Source organism: Dromaius novaehollandiae, chromosome 4 (assembly GCF_036370855.1).
Source record: "Dromaius novaehollandiae isolate bDroNov1 chromosome 4, bDroNov1.hap1, whole genome shotgun sequence".
NCBI classification, from domain to species: domain Eukaryota; kingdom Metazoa; phylum Chordata; class Aves; order Casuariiformes; family Dromaiidae; genus Dromaius; species Dromaius novaehollandiae.
In genome coordinates this window covers 25,710,538-25,729,159 of record NC_088101.1, presented here as the reverse complement: position 1 = coordinate 25,729,159, position 18,622 = coordinate 25,710,538, and the positions used below count along the sequence as shown (strand labels likewise).

Genomic DNA, 18,622 nt, shown 5'->3' with positions numbered 1-18,622 from the left:
GCATGTTCTGCACTTACTTTGTCTTCATTTTATCTGTTGTGCAGAGGAAGATTAGAACTGGTGACTGCTAAATAAATAAAAATTTCCACTTGACAGATGCTAACTTTATTAACTATAACACTATTGCGTAGTGTTTCCATTTGTAAAATGTAAATACAAATGCAGTGATATCATATGGATGTCTCTTCCAAAGTAGTAATAAAGGACTATAAGCTAACTTGTTTGGGCTGGAGAAAGGGAAGTCTTAAATGAGTGTTAAGTTCTCTTCTTGTTTGCTTTACAGCAAGGTATATGAACTTGCATCCCTCAAAAGCTTCTTTTTCTGCCTAAGCTGAGTATGATGGAGAGAGAGTTGAAATACAGCTGAATATCAAAGGAATAAGAAACTGAATACTTCAGACCTGAACTTTGTCATCATTGATCAATCTTCTAAAATGGTGAGTGCAAGCCTTGCAGAATACTTATTTGATCATTCAAATGGGGCTTATCTTTCAATTTTATTTGCAAATGCTTATTTAATTTTTAACTGCAAAGGATGACTGAATACCATTGGAGACTGCAAATTTTTTTCCTCACTTACTCTGATGGTTGTCTTTCATATGCCTCTATGTGTAATTCTGTTTTTGGTGCATAATGTTCTCCAGTCATGTAGACAATAACATACTATGAGAAAAGGAAATAGGTATTTAAAGGATGTAATGAGGGAGGTGGAAACCTAAGCTGCTGCTTCTCAAGACTCTCTGAAAACACAGTATCATCTTACTGAAATGCTGCTGTAAGATACAAATAAGATTAAGCAACAGCATTGCGCTGTAAACAAATACCATCAGTCTGTAAGTCATGATTGTACAATGACTTCATCAGGCTGCCTCTGAATAGCTGATGGTTAAAGCAGCAGCACAAAATGCATACAGTTACAGAAAACAGCTGTATCTTTTTATGGAAACCTGAATTTAGTTAGGGATAAATTTTGTTTGAAAAGCTACTAATTAACAAAATATTTACAAACATATTATTAATCGTGGAGTCCTTTTGAGTAGTTGTTCTAGAAACACATTTGCTGTAGTATTTATTCTAAGAGTCCAAAATAAGTGCAACAAACTGGATAACAGGAATGAGACTGAAGGAAAATGTTAAAGCATTATTTTTTCTATTGGAGAACTTCCAAGTTTGGAAAAAGCAACTGTCCAGGCAATGCTTGCAATTTGCCCCTCACAAGCCCTCTCCAATAAGAGAACAGAATAGTGGGAGTAATGTAATGTGGTCAGATGAACATTTTTAAAGAAGTTGATATATTATCTTCAATAGGAGTTGTGCACATCCTGTTGCCCAGGAAAGCAAAGTTCAAAATTTCTCACAATCCTTCTGAATTAGCTAGCTCCAATATCAAGGAAAACTACTCAGTTTTTATGATGCCAGCTTTGTAAGCATGTTATTCAAGCTCCTTATATTTGTTAATCTCTCTGATAAGATCAGACTTTAACAGATTCCTCTTCGCTTCTCTCTGTGTTCAGCCATGTAAATACTGTATGTTTGGACAAGGCATTGCAATTTATTTCTATGAAGGGAGATGGTTTTTATTCTGAGAACCATTGAAGTGTGTCAGCAGAAATGGCTGACTACTGTCTGTTTAGCACAAACCTTGGGGGTAGGAAGTTTCCTCTGTCTATCTTTGAGAGAACCATGGTAGTAATGGTTGCATGTAGGTGATTATGGCCATGCTAGGGCCACTGTGTATGATACAGATACATATTGTGTATGTATACCGGTACACACTTCTAAAAGTCATTGCGTATATTGATTTCAGTGTTAGAGGTCTAGTGCAAACCCAGGTGTATGCTGTAACTGAAGGGGGAGCAATACCTGGTCTTGACTGGGCTCTCTGGGAGTTCTTATATCAAAACAAAGTAGTTGAAATAGCTGATAATGATGCCGAAAGTGACTGAAACCATCATTCACTAGCCACATATACAGCTGAGGCACAAAGTAATGTCTGGGGGAAAACGCTAGGCATTTTATCAAAACAGTAAAAACAGTATTTGGAGAGCAATGAATGACTAAGTACCTTGCAGGGAATGCACAGTGTTTGATACGGGTGAGTAAGGGGGGCTTTCCAAATACAATCTGCATGTGGCTGTTCAAGCAAACTGGCAGCATCAAGCGTAATTATAAGATCCAATATTTGCTTAAAGTGACATCTATTTAAAAAATACATATATTGCTCAAAAAACAGCCTTCAGCGCAAAGCACTTAACTGAGAATTATTGTTTGGCTAGTGCTAGCTGCATCTCTTCCTCACTGGTTCCTCTTGGCAAGTTACTGTATTCTCCAGAACATTTTAAGCTGCAGTGTGACCCTACGTGTATATCAAACATGGTGAGAAGTGCTCAACAAGCTATTAAGTTGCAATTCAGATATTAGCAATGTGAAATTACGCTGTAGGAATAAGCATGACATTGTCACTGTGTGCTGTCTTGGGTCGGCGGGAGAAGTATACTTGCCATTTTCACCTTGCTATTTCCCCTGTTACTGTAATTATACTTCTCAGTAACATTAGATTATTCCATTACATTCTAAATCAAAAGTATTTAGATACCAAAGGAATCACTCAGGTCTAAGCTGTACTGAAAACCCCCTTTATACTGAACACAGTTCAAAAGCAACTTAAATACTTAGTCTGGGTCTGTGTGTCATGCTGATGACCACCAGAAGGCCTGAATATCTCTTTGAACAAGCTAGCTCAGGTATTAAAAACAGGACAGTGGAGTTCAGTATTAACAATCAACCTCAAGTTATATTTGCCTAAACAAGGTGAGACATTGCACTTTAGTGAGTTTTAAAAACTTTGTCCAGACCAGGTCCAAGTCTCACTTGCAAATATGACTTTGACATTACACCTACGCTATGTTGTGCCTAGCTTCAGGTGTCTGTCATGTTGATGTCAACCTCTAATTAGTTGTCTAGATACTTGTATTGTCAAAGAAGACTAAATCTTACCTCATCCTTAAGTAAACAACCACACTTCATCAAATCAATGTATTGACTAGATCTTCATTTACTGTAAGGTTTGAATACAGGGTGGGATTTTAAACACTTGTAAAGCCCTGGATGTTCAGAAACCCTTAAGTCTCAGCCTCTTGACTTTTGTTGAGATTTTGACTCCTCTAATGTTTGCGTGCGGGCAAAAGTTCTACGCTTTCTATGCAGCAGGATAATGTATTTTAAACATCTTTCTTTAATGGATCGATGCCGAAGACCTGCACTCTAATTCCATGTTATTTTAACAGAAAGCTTTATTGCTAGTACAAAGTCTAATTCTCCTTAAGAAGCAGGTGAGATTGCTGTTTTCTTATTAAGGGACTTCCAAGTCAGGTGGTATTACAGTTGGCTTATTAACAGAAGCTAAATTGTTCCCTCAGTGGCTATGCCCAAAACAACAGTTCTGCATTCTTTGCTCTCTAAGGCAGCAGAGGGCAGTGAATCAACTACACAGAAAGATAAAAACATCTGATCATAGGAAAACAATTTTTCTCTTTCCTTACAAATGCATTTCCTAGTCATTCCTAGTCAGAAATATCCCATATAGGGCTCACAGAAAATAAATTACAGTTTTGAGTATACAGCATGCTAATTGTGTTGGGTATGTTTGTTTTTACTTACTAGGTCCAATACAGCTATGTTTATTTTATAGTAATTGTTACTTGTATACCAGAGTTCTGTGTGCCATCCTGCATGGGTATTCTAAAACCATCCTATGAGTCTTTAGTAGTTGTCTTGATATTTTGTAAAAGGGAAGAGGAATGAGGCAGAGACAAAAAAGAAAGACAGATGAGGTCAAAATTAAAACTTAAGGTACGTAATACTGAAGACAGAAGAAAAAATCTGCAGCTGGAGTTCTGGGGGACTCTTTTGTAGTTTTCCATATCTGAATACTTTTTGACAGAAGTGAAATGTGAACATCACAAGCTGTTTGGTTGAGGGGAGGGGATTTAAAACAAAAAAAGACTCTTCCTCATGAAAACATTTCTTCTGCCTCCTGCACCCAAACTATTGAGTTTAAAACTCAATTTTCCAGAGAAGCAATATCTTTATGGGACATATTCAAGAATTTATTTTAGGATGGCTTTTAATATAAATTCTGAGGGAGGTATATCCTCATTCTAAAACATTCTTCATATTGCACACTAAATTCTTGCTTGTTCAGACAGAACCATTTTTGTATGTCTTCATATGATTTTTATGTTCATTTAAAAAAAAAAAATTATTCATGACCATGTAAATTTGGCTGAGGTAAATGTTCCTATGGAGGAGTGCAGGAATTTGTGCTTTTTTTGCTTTTGGTGGGGGAGTTATTTTCCTATTTTAGTCCTCACTGAGTTCACTGTGACACAGCAATTGTTGTGCTGCTCTGTCTTCTCACATGTTATTTGATGTAGGGAAATAAGGATTTTCCACCAAATCTCATTAGGAAGAAAAAATCATCTTGGAGTTGCAAACTGGCTATTATCATTAAAGACAGGTCTCCTGTGAGTTTCTTTATTTCCTTGCACAAAGCATACCACATTTTATTATAATAAGAATTCATCTTTAATTAGAAAACTACTAATTTTGAGCTCATAGAAACTAGTGAAGGGTTTCTATTACAAGCCTTTCAAGTAACTCATTATTTGTCTGGATGCACTCTGCAAGGTTAAATCCTCTAGAAAACAATATTTTTAAAGTAACTTTAAAAAAGTAAAATTCCACTTTGAAAGCAGAAGGGAATTGCAAATAGTGTCATAGGCTTATGTCATGGACCTAGTTCTGACTTTTTCCCTTAATTATTTAGTGAAGCAATAGTATACAGATATAAAAACGTGCTAATGATAGTCTACTGGGTGTGATTGCTGGCATTATAGAAGAGCCGATTTCAAAATGATCTGGCAAATTGAAGCCAAAAACTGAAATGATATAATTCATTGGAGTAATGCAAGTTGTTCCACATGAGAAAGAGAAAAAGAATTAAGAAAACAAGAGGAGTAGTATCTTGCTGATACCAGTTCTGCTGCAAAGGCTCTGGAGGACTTTTAGTGTGTTCCTAAGCTAAATATGTGAAGACTGGGGTTGGAGGGTTTGTTTGTTTTTTCTTTTTCCTTGGGGGAAGAGGGAAACATGATCCTGGGCTGTATTAATAGGACAGCCCAATCTGTAGAACCTAGGAGGTAATTATTCATCTTTGTTTGGCACTGGGAGTACTCTGTCAAGTTCAGAAAGATGTGGGCAAATTGGATAGAGTCCAAAGGAGAACAGCAAGTACGCTAAAAGAGTTGGAAAGCATGACCTATGAGGAAGCACTGGAGGAATTCAGTGTTATTCAGTTCTGGGGTTTTTTTCCTCTATTGAGATGGGAGGGAGCACATAACCTTTTCACAGCAGAAGACTGGTATAAAGGAGACAGTGCGGTTGTTTCTTGTGCATGAGCTGAAAAACAAGAAATAAACTTTGCAGGAAAGAAAACTTAGATTTCTATATGAAATATTTCGGAGGACAATGAAAGACTTAGTTAACTTAAATGTTCTGGAATCTCCTTCACTGGAAGATTTTGGAAGAGTTTCCTTAAACTTTTGTAGCAATGGCCTAAGATTATTTAATCCTCAGGGCAAGAAGCTGGTTTTCAGTGGCTCACAAGTGAATTCTTCTTGTGGCTACATGTCCTAAATCATGATGATTGCAACAGGTCACAAGTGTTGTTAGTGGGTATGGTGTGGATTCACAAAGAATCAGTGGAGTGTGTAATTGAGGTGCAAGCAGCCCCGCATATCTATGATCAACACTAGCAACCATCTAAATCCCTTTACTGGGGGGAGGGGAGAGCAGCCAGGAGGCAAGTTTACAGGATTAGGAAGGTCTATGCAGAGAAACATCTCTTGAATTGTACTCTAAACGTAACCTTGTTGCATCTTAGACATTTTTCTTGAGAGAAAGAGTGCTTATAACATCAATCATTGAAAATGACAACCAAAAAGCTACCACTTTACCTCTGTGTCCAAGATAATAGCATAAAAGAAGATAAATGCATACCTCTCTGGAATAATTTTGCACAGAGCTCTTCAGACTTCGTGAGGTCTGGAGTGATTTTTACAGAAGAAGGCAGCAGCCAAAGAAGGGAGTATATAATGTGATCTCTACTATTCTGTTTCCTTCACTGCAGGAAGGTATAGTCTGTGCTAGAGAGGATGCTGTAACCAGTTTACAAAGACAACTACACTTGCATTAGCAAATTTGTCAGTGATTATAACAAGGTCTAGTTCTTAAAGAGAGAGATTAAAAAAAATAAGAAAAAAAAATCATGTAACTCACAGTGTTTGCATCAGAATCTTTCATCTAGACTCTGTTGGCAAATCAATTTCAGATCGCTTTTGCTATTGGGAATGTAATTACCTTTTAAAGTATGACTAAGATGAGTTAAGTAGCAGAATGATTTAATGAACAAGGGCTTTGTTTCTTTTCTGCCCAATTCATACCTAATATAGAGAATCTGGAATGAGTTTGATCTCAGTCTAATCCTCTGCAAATGCCTGTTCACTTCGCAGCTGGAGAGTATTTCAACATTATGAGTCATCTTTGTTGTAGTGGCCCCACACTAAAAGAGCAGATCAAGACTGAAATATTGAGGAGAAGACAGGCACACACAAAAAACTTTTGGAAAGTCTCTTGTTGCTACTCTAGTGATGTATCAAGATGCAAGAAGAAATCGGAATGCTTCCTGGCATGGGTTACTGAAGGTCAATAATTATTTCATTTAGCACTGCTATTTACTTGATTACTGAGTCTAAGCCTTCTCTGAGAAGCATTGTACCATAACAACAGCACTGACTTCCTATGTAGATTGTTTGGTATCAAAATAACATGAGATTTTTCTAAAAGACTACTGATGTTTGTAACTGACTATTATATCTGCATAAATTGTAACTTCAGCTCTGAGCAATAAGTTTTAGTATATTACGTCCCTGCCCCACAAGTATGCACAGATGCATATGGGCCATGAGATGCTAAAATTCTTTTCCTGAGGTTAGTTATAACTAGTGTAGAGATTTAAGTTTCTTCCAGCTCTGTCTTCCAGGTTTTAATTACTCCTGATCATTAATTTCTCCCTGATAGGGACAGGTAACAGAATCTATGTATCTAGAAAAAGCACCCCATTTAACAGGGAGAGGGGAGCATTTGTTACACACAAGACAAATTCTTACACACAATTTTAACATTCACTGGTAGTCCAGCTGGATATCTGTTATTAAAATGTCTTCTCAAAATCCTTTGTAATAAATTAAGAAGAACATATGTTATTTAGATGGCTAACAGAGTTGGCTTAACTATGTCAGTTGTCGTTACAAAGACCAGCAGTTTCAAAAGTGATGTGTAAGCACTGAAACTACTAACACTGGGAGAGGAAAAAAAACCCACACAACAACAAAAACTCACTACAAGTAGTAGAATGGAAATTAAGTTTCCTGGCCCACTCTGACAGGAGTGTCTTTTGCCTTTCTAGGCAGTTTTCCTCTTCTATTGGGCATGATGGTAGGTTTAGTAATTCAGTGATATCATCTTCAGAAGGTCCTAATTGTCTGTTACTATTAGAGAACTCAGTCCTGCTTGGGTTACTCTGAGTTCTTCCTTCCCTTATAGGATATTGTAACAAGAGGGAATACCTGGAAGCATGCTAGGTTGTATGGATTACATAGTATTCATAAAGCTCTTCTGCTCAAATCCAAATTCTGAAGAAGAGGAGGAAATAATTGACTAAGCAGAACCCACACTAGGCATTAGAGCTAGTTATTCCTGACTGTTCCTGTTGATAATCTCCATCAGACTCAAGGCTCTTAGACTACTTTCTTTATACTTCTGCTCCTCATTTTTCTGTAACTTGCAGAATGCATGATTATCTATGCAAGCCACCTGTCTTTCCCCAGATATCTGTTTTCTGATGGGTTTCTGCTTATGTACAAAATGGCAATCAGTCATATTTCAGTATCTATTTCTACCCAGCAACATGGGAGAGAGCCAAATGGCTGTTTTTAACCCAATTTCTAGGCCAAATAGTTCAGGCTTGAGTTCTCAGTGCTCCTCTCTTCCCTCACCCTATTGTTCAACTTGGCTTTGGAAAGTTATTCCAGTCCTTGAACACTGGATTACAGGAAAAAATACTGTCTAAATAGAGTGCCTGTACCATGCATAGATGTGCAGTTCCTACCATAGTTGTCTCTGGAGCTCTTTCTAGAGGTGACTTTTCACTGCAGAGCAGAATTTTATATAGGAAAAGGTGCTAGTTTTGCTCTTTATTTCTGTTGGAAATAGGGAAGATGGGGATAATGGCATCTTGTGGGGTTTTTTTGTCTGAATATAAGCCTATTTCTACATGTGCACACATGTATCCTGCCCTTGCAGAAACTCTGCAAGTGCATGCATAAGTAAATGAGAGTGATGTCATGAAAGCAATTGCCCTGTTATCAAAGATGAAGTGAGTTGGTATGCAGAAATACAAAAGGTGTTCTATTATAAATTATCTCAATATCCAAAGAAAATACTAAAATGGCAAGCCAATTTTGGCCGTTCTACAGTTACTATGCTTGCAAGAGCTGAGAGTGAGTTATTCAGGTTCTAAACTGAAAAATCAGAAAAATCATTCTACTTTCTTCTAGAACAAAGTTTGCTCTTTGAGCTTCGTTCTTGCCCACTACCACATTCAAATAAGACAGAGTGAAAAATCTTAAACGCAGATATTGGAAAGTTTTCTTGCAATAAATCACTTTCAGTAAGAAGCATCTGGTTCTCAGTAAGCTAAATTATGGGAGAAATCAGAAATGAAATGACATTTTAGAGCATGGCTATATCTTAGTGTAAACAAATCACTCCCCTATTTCTTTTGGAACTCTGTTATCCCAAGCTAGATATGAGAACAACCAAGACAACAGTTCAATTTCCCAGTATGAAAGTCCCTTAAAGCAGTCTACTGGGAAAAGGGGGTCTGAAAACCACTGGCATTGTCTCAACCTAAGCTATTGGAATTGTGATGAATTAAAAATGACATCATTCTAATTTTAGTCAAGTTTTAAGTAGAATTGTGAGAACTCAGAGCTAGAAATTGCTCACTCATAGAGAATCTCTCTCTCTCTCTCTCTCTCTCTCTCTCTAATACCAAAAAAGACCACCTTTCCTCAGAGGAAGCTTAAATTAGATGAATATTAATTAGGACATTGGCACACATCCCATGATCTCTTCTGCAGATATGGAGATCATCAAAGAAGGTCAAAAGGCCAATTATGCCATTCTCTTTCTTAGTATGGTCTGAGATATAGGAGTTGGCAGTGCAATTCCAGCAGGGACCTTAGCAACCATAATGATCCTAAACACAGTTTCCTTGCCTAGTACGTGTTCTTCTACAGCAGATTGCACCGAGTAAGTGAGACGTCCTGTTCCCTCATCAGATATTTGCTTAAAAGTGGCATAATGTAGAAGGTGAGAAGGTGGGTTTGCCATACAGAGCTGGAAAGAACATGGCTGTGGAAGCCATATGCAAAGCAGAAACCCAGGAAAACACATGGCAAAAGGAATATCTTTTCATTTACCCATCTATGTAATGGCAATCATAGTCAGCCATGTATAGGAAAATGTTTCTTTACTCAGATTTTGCTTGTGGAAGCAAACATTTCCCTTGCTTTCTAGTTTAAGCACCTCTGGCTACATTTTGTTGAATCAACAACATTTTTTTTGTTGAAAAGTAATGAGTCAACCCTATAACAAAACATTCCTCGCTGTTTTTCCTTCTGTTTAGCTGAAATGTGCAGGCTTGTTCTGCAAGCATAGAGTTCAACGTTACCAGAAGCTAAAGGTCAGCCTGAAGTCTCACAGCATACTTACTGTACAAAAGCCAAGCAAGGAATGCTTTGGAGAGCATTTCTTAAAATATCAATATAAAATCACTCAAATACCATGTATGTCATGCCCTGTATCTCTCTTTATATACATACATATGTATAATATGTATATACATACACAAAGGATGATATTAATATAAATCCCTTCCTATCGTGGGATCTCTACGTATAACACATTAAACAGGTCATTTTGCCAATTCTTCCCCTCTCCACCAAAATAGGTAGGATACCACCTATTAGGTGAATCTGTAGCATCTATGTTAGCTGTTTTAAACAGGTTGAATTTTTATTTAATGTTGAAGTTATCTTTCTCCTCAGACTAGATTTTTGCCCTCATTTATTTTGTGATGTGCTCATAAAGTAAATTAATAATTAGATATCATAATACTCTACAGTGAGAGTGGATGGTCTTAGCAGCACTACCTGTCCTGTATAATTCTGTTATTAGGGAACACACTGGGATCTCCTGAGCTTCAGAGGTGACCTAGCCTGATGATGAAGATGTTTATTAGCTTTCTTTTGCCTGCTTATGATTACTTAAAACTATCAGGGGAGAGTTTCTGTCTAAAGCAAGTGTATATAAATATGCACATGTGTGCACATCCACACATGCTTTCTGGTAACTAGTTATTGCAAAAAGGTAAATGCTTCCAACAAATCTGCTTATAATTTGGACTCAGTGTTGGTTCTTCCAAAACTGGCTGTAAAAATAGATACTACTTCCTATCAGAATTATTCATACTCTGCTGTGAGAGAGTGGGACTCACCACTTACTATACATAATACTCTTCACAATAAGGTGAAAATGCTTGTGCTACTAACAGAAGAAACATCCCTTCACCAGGAAAACTGTACTGAATGCATCTCACTAGTACTTGGACAATGTTTAGTGAAGTAGGAAATTTAGTAAGAGAAAGCAGGACACCAGGAAACTGTTGTCTAAATATGCTGCAAACAAATGGGATTCAGTTTGTTTGGAAACCTTGTTCCTTAGAGTCCACTAAAACTAAACAGAAGGAGATGAATGAATAAATCATGTCAAGAACTAAAGTAAGTTGGGAAACGTTAACAACATTGTGTACAAAAGACCTCCTTAGCTCACTAGTGTTAGGGTTTGTTTTTGTTTTTTCCTCTCCACATAAATCAGATGTAAACAAACAGACTTGCAATTTGGGGAAGAGCTAGTGATGGTTACAATGGGAACAGAATCCACCCGCTATACAGCAGGCTCACATTCAAATTAGAGATGTATAAACTCTTCTTTCTAAACATTTTTGTAAGCTTCTATTTTGATAATTTTCAAAACAGAAAAAACTGTAGTTAACATTACTTGTTGCTTGTATTTTCATACGTAAGTGACTGCCCTTTTGGTATTCAGTAGTGTTAGAAATAGCTAGAAGAGTGTCGTAAGTTCCCCTGAAATGATTCTTCCAGATTTTGTGCTGAGCAGCGCTCAAAAGTCTGTGTGTGCAAGGAACTACTGCGGCTTCAGCTGAAACTTCAGGCCTTTGAGTTTCTGTCATCATTACTGTAAAAGATAAACTTATGATTAGGAAACAAAACATACTGGCCCAGATTTGTGGTGTAGTGTTTGTGTGGGTACACAGGTAACCAAGATTCAGCCAGACTTTAGACTGCCAGCCAGCTGGCACAAGTCTAGTTCTTTCTGACGTAAAATCACTAGCTGAACTTTATAGGGAGCAATGACTTGTGTAAGATTAAGGCAACCTTTTTGTTATGCCTTACATCTATATTATCATTCCAAAGTTTAACAAGACTCAACTCTTGTTACCTCTTCTTTTTCCTCTGATGGCATTCACAGTTACCTGCATGTGGCTAAAAATGCTACCTGTTACCATTTTAATATTGTTATAACCCTTTTTACCTATTCATTGTATTCCTCTGCTGCTAGGAAGTCCTTCACTCAGTTCTATTTTCCTGGCTTTTTTGATGTTTATTTTTTGTGGGGGTATGTTCATGCTATCTATTTTAGTATTGAACAATAGATTATATTACACAGCCTCAGTTTCTTTAAATTTTAACCTTTGTTTCCTAGAAACAGAAATGAAAACAAGTGTGTCTTAGTGTGGCCTAGATAGGAGAAAATGACTGGCTTATTTACCAGGTCTCTGAGCATGGAGTCTCTAGGTGCTTGATTTGTTCAGCTTGGGCTAGGTCTGCCCTACAAAACATTACTGGCATAGCTATTTTTGGCCAGGAATATTGAGGGGAAGAAAGAAAAGTTTCTTCTCTGAGGTAAGCACACTAGGATTTCCTGATGTAGACGTAGCTATGATGCCTTAAGATTTCCTTCAGTGGCTTAGAGTTGTTCACAGCAGGTGCCTCTGTGCCACAGAGGAACATGGAGATATCCACTGGTGTGCTGCAATAGTTATGAGGGCAGCTGTTTGGTGTCTCCTGCTCTTGGTAAAAGGAGGGTTTTCCAAGAGATTCCTAGTGCAAAGAGGTCATGGATACTATTGCCCCTTTGCTGACAACATAGAGCCAGCCAACCGCTTTCCTGAGCAACTGATGGGGCATGTGAGTTGGGCAGGACAGAGGAGGCTTGCATGGCTTATTGCTTACACCTTACTCATTTGAGTTGGAGAGCACTTCAGTCTCCGGGACTGGTAACATGGCACTGTAGTTAATACAAGAAAAATGGAAGAAACCAGCATGCTATAAGGAGTGAGAGAGAGTAAGATGACCCAGGCTCTGGCCCTGCATTATACAGAAGAAGGGTGGTTGTTCCCATACAGAAAGCAGTGTGTGCAATGAGCTCCTTAGTGCTTAAGCGCAGATGGAGAAGAGGGCCAACGCATAGATCTAAGATCAATGGCTATTACAAATTTTCTTTCTAAAACCTAATTAGCTCCTAGATAAGAACAGTCTTGCGATTCTGCATATACATTCACCTCTGGACTTCACAGGAAGCTCTGGGTAAGTCAATGGTTTCTCCTAGCTGCTCCTACGTGCAGAACCTCTAAACTGTGAGAGACCTTGTGTTAAGAACTCATGTGCATGAATAACAAGCCAGGATAGCAAGTTCTGTGGGACATACAAAATGAAAAATTATGACGTTTAGCTGGCCAATGTGGACTTGAGGATTGAGCCTATGATGCAAGAAGAAAGTAAACATTTTCTGTTAATGAAAAAAATGTATCTGAATTCTCCGGTTAAATTTGTGAGTTATAAAAACGTGTCTACAAGAACCCAGTGGAACAGACTGACTGGAATTTGTTAAAACAAGGGATCTGTAGGGAATATAATTCTTGCATGGGATGATTGGATGGGTTATCATTTCTTTAAGAAGCTGTAAATTGAAAATAAGCTTGAAAAGAAGCTGAGGCTATTTTAAGTGGCACACTCTGATTAAAGGAATATATTATTTTGTGGTGTGGAGTTCTGTGCATTAATCTACCGCTGAACATTAGTAAGAGATGATACAACCTTCCTTCTATTGTTTTGAAGAACAGACGATATGAAATAATCATTGTGATTCTTAAGAGGTTTTGTTTTGTTTTGTTTCTCCTCCCCACATCTCTGTTTCTAAATGCTATGAATGGAAACCTAGGTCATGGCAATGGTGACAAAGCATCTGTACTGACTGGGTCCAGGTTTTCACTGTAGAAACCTACCATTTTGTTGTTGTTGTCACTGGGACTCAGCATTTGCCCAATGGTCTGGTACTCCTTATTCTCTCCTGTTCTTTCTCCAGTATTTGCAGAAGTTTAACACTTGAAATCAATTTAGCAGATTAAATTTAAAACACAAACTATGATTCCCTTGGGGGGGGGGAAGCTTTGCATTTTAGATACTGAGATGATGTACTTATTGGACTGGTATAACAAATATCACTAGTGTTAACTTGTATGGTCTCACGGTTATAGGAAATTGCTCAGTTTTGTGGCAATAGAATCCATATAAAGAAATTCTGGCTTCTTTTGAATCTTTTTTTTATGTTTCACTGGAATGTAATTATGTACTGGTTGATTATATATGCTGTGGTTCAGCCATGACTATTGTTATTGCGTGTCATATACTACTTCTGGCTGAGAAGGTGAATAGGGATCACTATGTATTAGTCATGGAGTCAGTCCCAAAAGAGCCAAAAAGCAAAACTACCAAAAATTTTTCAGGAAAGTGTTCTCTCATATACGCACCGTAACAGTCCTTGTTCTATTGATTGCTTATTTATGTTTTCATAGTGTGTGCACATATGTTGCATGTGTATTCAACAATTACTGCTCTTTAGCCTGTCCAGGAAGATGCTTGTTTTCTATGGACAACTAATGCTATTACTGCTTAAGATATCAAATAATATGATAAATTAATACTAGTAGCTTTATCTTGTATTTAGAGGAGAAAAGTAAATATCTTATGATATTTGTTCATCATTTAAATATAAACTCTTAAATAGGTAGCTCTTATAGCTTTACATTTCAAAGTTATTAGCACAGCTGTGAAAACTTAAGCTTTGCATTTTGTATATATGTCTATGTAAACAGCTCATATACTTGGAAATTCACATTGAGTTTGAATGAACTGAAACAAATCTTCTCGCAAAACTCAATTAAAATTGCTGTGTTTCACTTGGTTCCACACAAAAGCTAAAGAAAAAACAAAGCAATCTGAAGTTGTTTGAAACTGAGCTTAGGTTATTTTAGCTTGCTAATTTGTGCTACTGTATGCTACCTAGTGTGAAAGTCTGCTATGGCTATTTGGCATTCCTTCAGGTGATCTCCGCAGGAATGTTTGTTTCCCACAGAAAGTGGAATCACAATTTTAAAAACAGTGATAAGTTGCTTTTTCATTTTTAAAGGTTTTTTTGTTTGGTTGGTTGGTTGGTTTTTTTACCACTACTTTTTTTGTCTAGAATTTAACATTCAGGTTACTAGGTGGAAAGTTGGTAGGACTGAATTGTTTTCCAGGGCTTGTAATGAGTTCATGTCTCATAATTTAATGCACCAGAAGTATTTTTGCAGCTAGAATTTGAACTATTAGAGGATCAACTGATTTTATACAGCGTATTGTAATCATAGTGACAGCATTATGCTTAGTAGTTATTATGTGATGAATTTGCTTTGAGTCTTGTGGATAATTAGCACTTTCACAATCTTGAGAAAATGAAGATGGATGATAAATCAGAAAATCTCTGTTTTAGTGTTTCATCAATATAAAAAATTAAATCTGCTGTCTTCATCTCCTCCTTTGAAGAGGATGCCATGTCTGACAACTTTCATGCAGGGAAGTTTAAGGTAACTTCTATGGCTGTACCTAAATATATTTAGACCTGGAGATTTTATCCTACATACTGTAATTAATATACAGTGATTTGGAAGTAGATTATTATTGCATCTAATCATCAGTTGGTATCTACTCTGAAAGTCAGAAAAGTACATAACTGTGTTGTTTGGCACTCTCAGGTAAGAAAATGGCATTCAGCATTACTTTTCTAACTAAGAGCCAGAAACAACAACTGTAATACATAAGATACTATGATCATGTTGGAGGGTCATTTGCACATTATTTCATATGTTTTATACTCAGTCTGGCCTCTTGTTGAAAGTACTAAATATTCAACAGTGATAATTATGAGATAGAATTGGGGATTTCCTGAGACTTTAAACTTTAGAAATGCTTGATTTCTTTATCTTTATCTGTTGAAACTTTAAGTGCTAGGCAGGATTTTTTTTTTTTATTCCCCAGAATGAGAAGAGATGGATAGAAAGAGACTCATGTGGGTATGAAAAGTAAAGCTGGCATTATTAATTTTTACCATAATTATTACCATGAATATCCCCTCGGACTGAGTCATCTCCAGTGGGGTTTCAAACACTTGAATTAATACAAGACCTGTATTTGATCAGGGCAGCTGCTTTAGAAGGCAGGAAAAGGGGGCTGGCAATTTAAATGGGAACCACAAAACTATAATCAGTAAACATCTTGGAAACTTTTAATAAACTGTATGTGAAAGCTTGATAGAGCAAGAAAGGGGCCAAAACAGCAAGATTTCTTCTGATCTCTAATCTCTAAAACAGAAAGCAGCCAGTAGTGATGAAGGTAATGATCACCCACAGGGAAAGAAAATTCAAACTGTGATCTGTTTTTGGAGTCATTTATGTGGGTTTCAGAGCACAGTATCACAAGGTTAATGTGGCTAGGGCTGTTACTTGTCTTGTGTTGAACAGTCCTGTATCTTATTCTTTGATCTTGTCTTTAAAATGGGTAATAAATCCTGCTAAGTTCCTGTTTAATGTGTGCTGTTGCTAGTGGTGGCAGTTGTGTGGTGCTTTATTCAACCCTCCTTTTTTTTCTGTTCGTTATGAATCCTCCAAATTCCCCAGAGAGCTTGGTGGTTTTGCCCTTGCATTCTCAGTTTCTTTTTCTCTTCCTCCTGTCCTTTCTAGCCAGCTACTTTTGGGAGGGGCAAGAATAGCCACTGACTTGACTGTGTGATTTCATCTCCTTATAACCCCAGGGAAGATAAAAGGCAGTTTACTTCTGAAGAGGAGAGTGGGAGAGCACTTCACATAGGAAAAGCTTATTTTGTTCTTGGATTTAATAGGAAAAGGACTCTGCTCCTCTTTCAGGAAGAATGCTTGTGATTGTAATAATTATTCTCAATGACACAACATTGTTGTGGGAGAGCACAGAGGAAGTTCTCTACTTTTACGGAGACAACACTGAGAGGTTCCTTCTTGCCTAACTCAAGTCACTAGTCGGACAAAACTTAACACAGGCTCCTTACTGTCTCCTCTGTATGATGGTCTCGCGTATGAAGTAAACCAAGAAAGAGCAAAATGGACTTTCTTTGCGCCTTTCTGATACTGAGGTTCTCATTCTCTTCATGAATGCTAGAATTTTTCTTTTTTATTCAAAAATATAACAATCTCATTACAGACTAGAAAGGTAACCTGGCCTATGGATAGAACAAACCTCCCTCCAAAAGGGCTATTCCTTAAAGAAATAAATATGACACTTTGTACTTCATTCCTGATCTTGTTTTTGATCCAGCTCCTAGTGTATTTCTCAATTCCTTCGTGGTTTGGGGTTTGAATTGTGATACAGAGACAGTATTTAAGAAAACGTGACAAACAAAGATGAGTTAGTTGTTAGTCTTAGTAAAGGCTTTTTGTGTGTTTGAGGAAAGCAGGCAATACCACTACTGCGGGTTACAAAGATGAACTTTTTTCATATGGCTTTAATCAAATCTGGGATGTCTGGAATTAAGGGTCATCACCCTGCGAGGCACCTTGAGAAGAACTGCTGTTTCAAATAAGGCTATTGCTGACATGAATGTGGACTGAAAGTTATGCTTTGTTAGAAACCAGGCATAACAACCAAACCAAACAAAAGCAGAAAGAAAACCCACATATCAACAGAATATCTCAATTTATATTTTAGAGTAATTTATAGTACGTTAAAGAAGGAACACTGTCTCATCGTCCAAGAAAAGAAGAAATTTACCTTTTTCAAGCACATCTAATATGTTGTACAGTAATGATTCCCAACAGTTCTGTAGCTAAGCCATACTTGAGAAAATTGGCAAGACTTGTTCTCTGCCATGTGCTTATCCTGCTTCTAAAGCCTGCCGCAGTGTCTCCCTTGCCTCTGTTGCCTGCAGCAATAGCACTGACACTGGGCTAATAAATCTGGTTCAACTTGACTGAATGTATCCATCACCATTCTCATGTCTCTCCATTACACTCCCCAGTACTCTCAGTTCCAGGACTGTGGTACAGAGGCATGTGAACCAACCTCAGGTAGAGCTGCAATAAAATGCTAGACCTCCTATGGAGAACCGCACTTCAGCAGGTACTACAGACATCCTCTGAACCACTCAAATGACCTCCTCTGAAGACATTGTAGGCGGTTGATAGGTCATGGTGCATTGCATCCTCTCAGTTTAAAGTATTTTAATGTGAAGTAGATAAGTATTAATCAAAACTGAATATTTAGTTGATGGTAAAGGAAACACATATGAGTTAGATATGCTAGGAATCTGCAGGATTTGGATCTGAAGTTAAACCTACCAATGATTCTGTGCAAGTGATCTTGGGCAGTGGCAATATTAACTTTTTGGCTTTGTTTTTGGAAAAAAAAGTGAGAATAATGTTAGATCCTCAGAATTCATGGTTTTGATCTATGATTTTGCACTCAACTTTGTCTTTTGAAAGAAAAAAAAATAGACATGTACAGCTTAATACAATATGGTTTTACCAGGCCAGGCGTAACTGTTGCCTAGCTATCCTGAGCACAAACAAGCAGTCCATTTAAGGCAGGCATAATTTTGTGTGGAGGAAAGGGCTAAAATGTTATTCTGGAAGACTAAAATGCACAGAGGAAAACAGGTTCTGACACATCATTCTGCACCACTCTGGCACAAAATTAGCCTTGCTTTTTGGCCAAAAATTATATCAAAATTGTGTTAAGACTGAAAAAATATAGTCTTCCAAGGAAGAAAACTTAAAGATAAGACTGCAGTAAGACACATGGACAGCCCTCTGTGTAACACTTCTAGCAAGCTCTATGGTATCTGGTTACTTGTGGGGAAAAGGATGGTTGTTTTGCGAGGACAGCAGCAGTTTCCCTCACAGTGACCATAGGTGAGTTAAAAGCAGTGCAGCTTGTAGGCCTTCATAGGGAGACTTCTATATGCTCTCGCTACTGAGTCCTTGTGAGATTAAACGGAAGTTTTACAGAGA

At 37.5% G+C, this 18,622-nt stretch overlaps 1 protein-coding gene and 1 long non-coding RNA gene across 3 annotated transcripts in view; one reads left to right on the top strand and one right to left on the bottom strand.

The window, feature by feature from the left end:
- LOC112980892 (uncharacterized) overlaps window positions 1-18,622 on the top strand; it is a 166,675-nt gene that overhangs the window by 113,154 nt on the left and 34,899 nt on the right. For both annotated transcript variants that reach the window (XR_010388941.1, XR_010388940.1), the window contains one exon: window positions 284-437. This is a non-coding gene — a long non-coding RNA (uncharacterized LOC112980892). The remainder of the gene's footprint in view (window positions 1-283; window positions 438-18,622) is intronic.
- Window positions 1-18,622, bottom strand: part of SYNPO2 (synaptopodin 2) — a 99,190-nt gene that overhangs the window by 53,886 nt on the left and 26,682 nt on the right. The window lies entirely within an intron of this gene.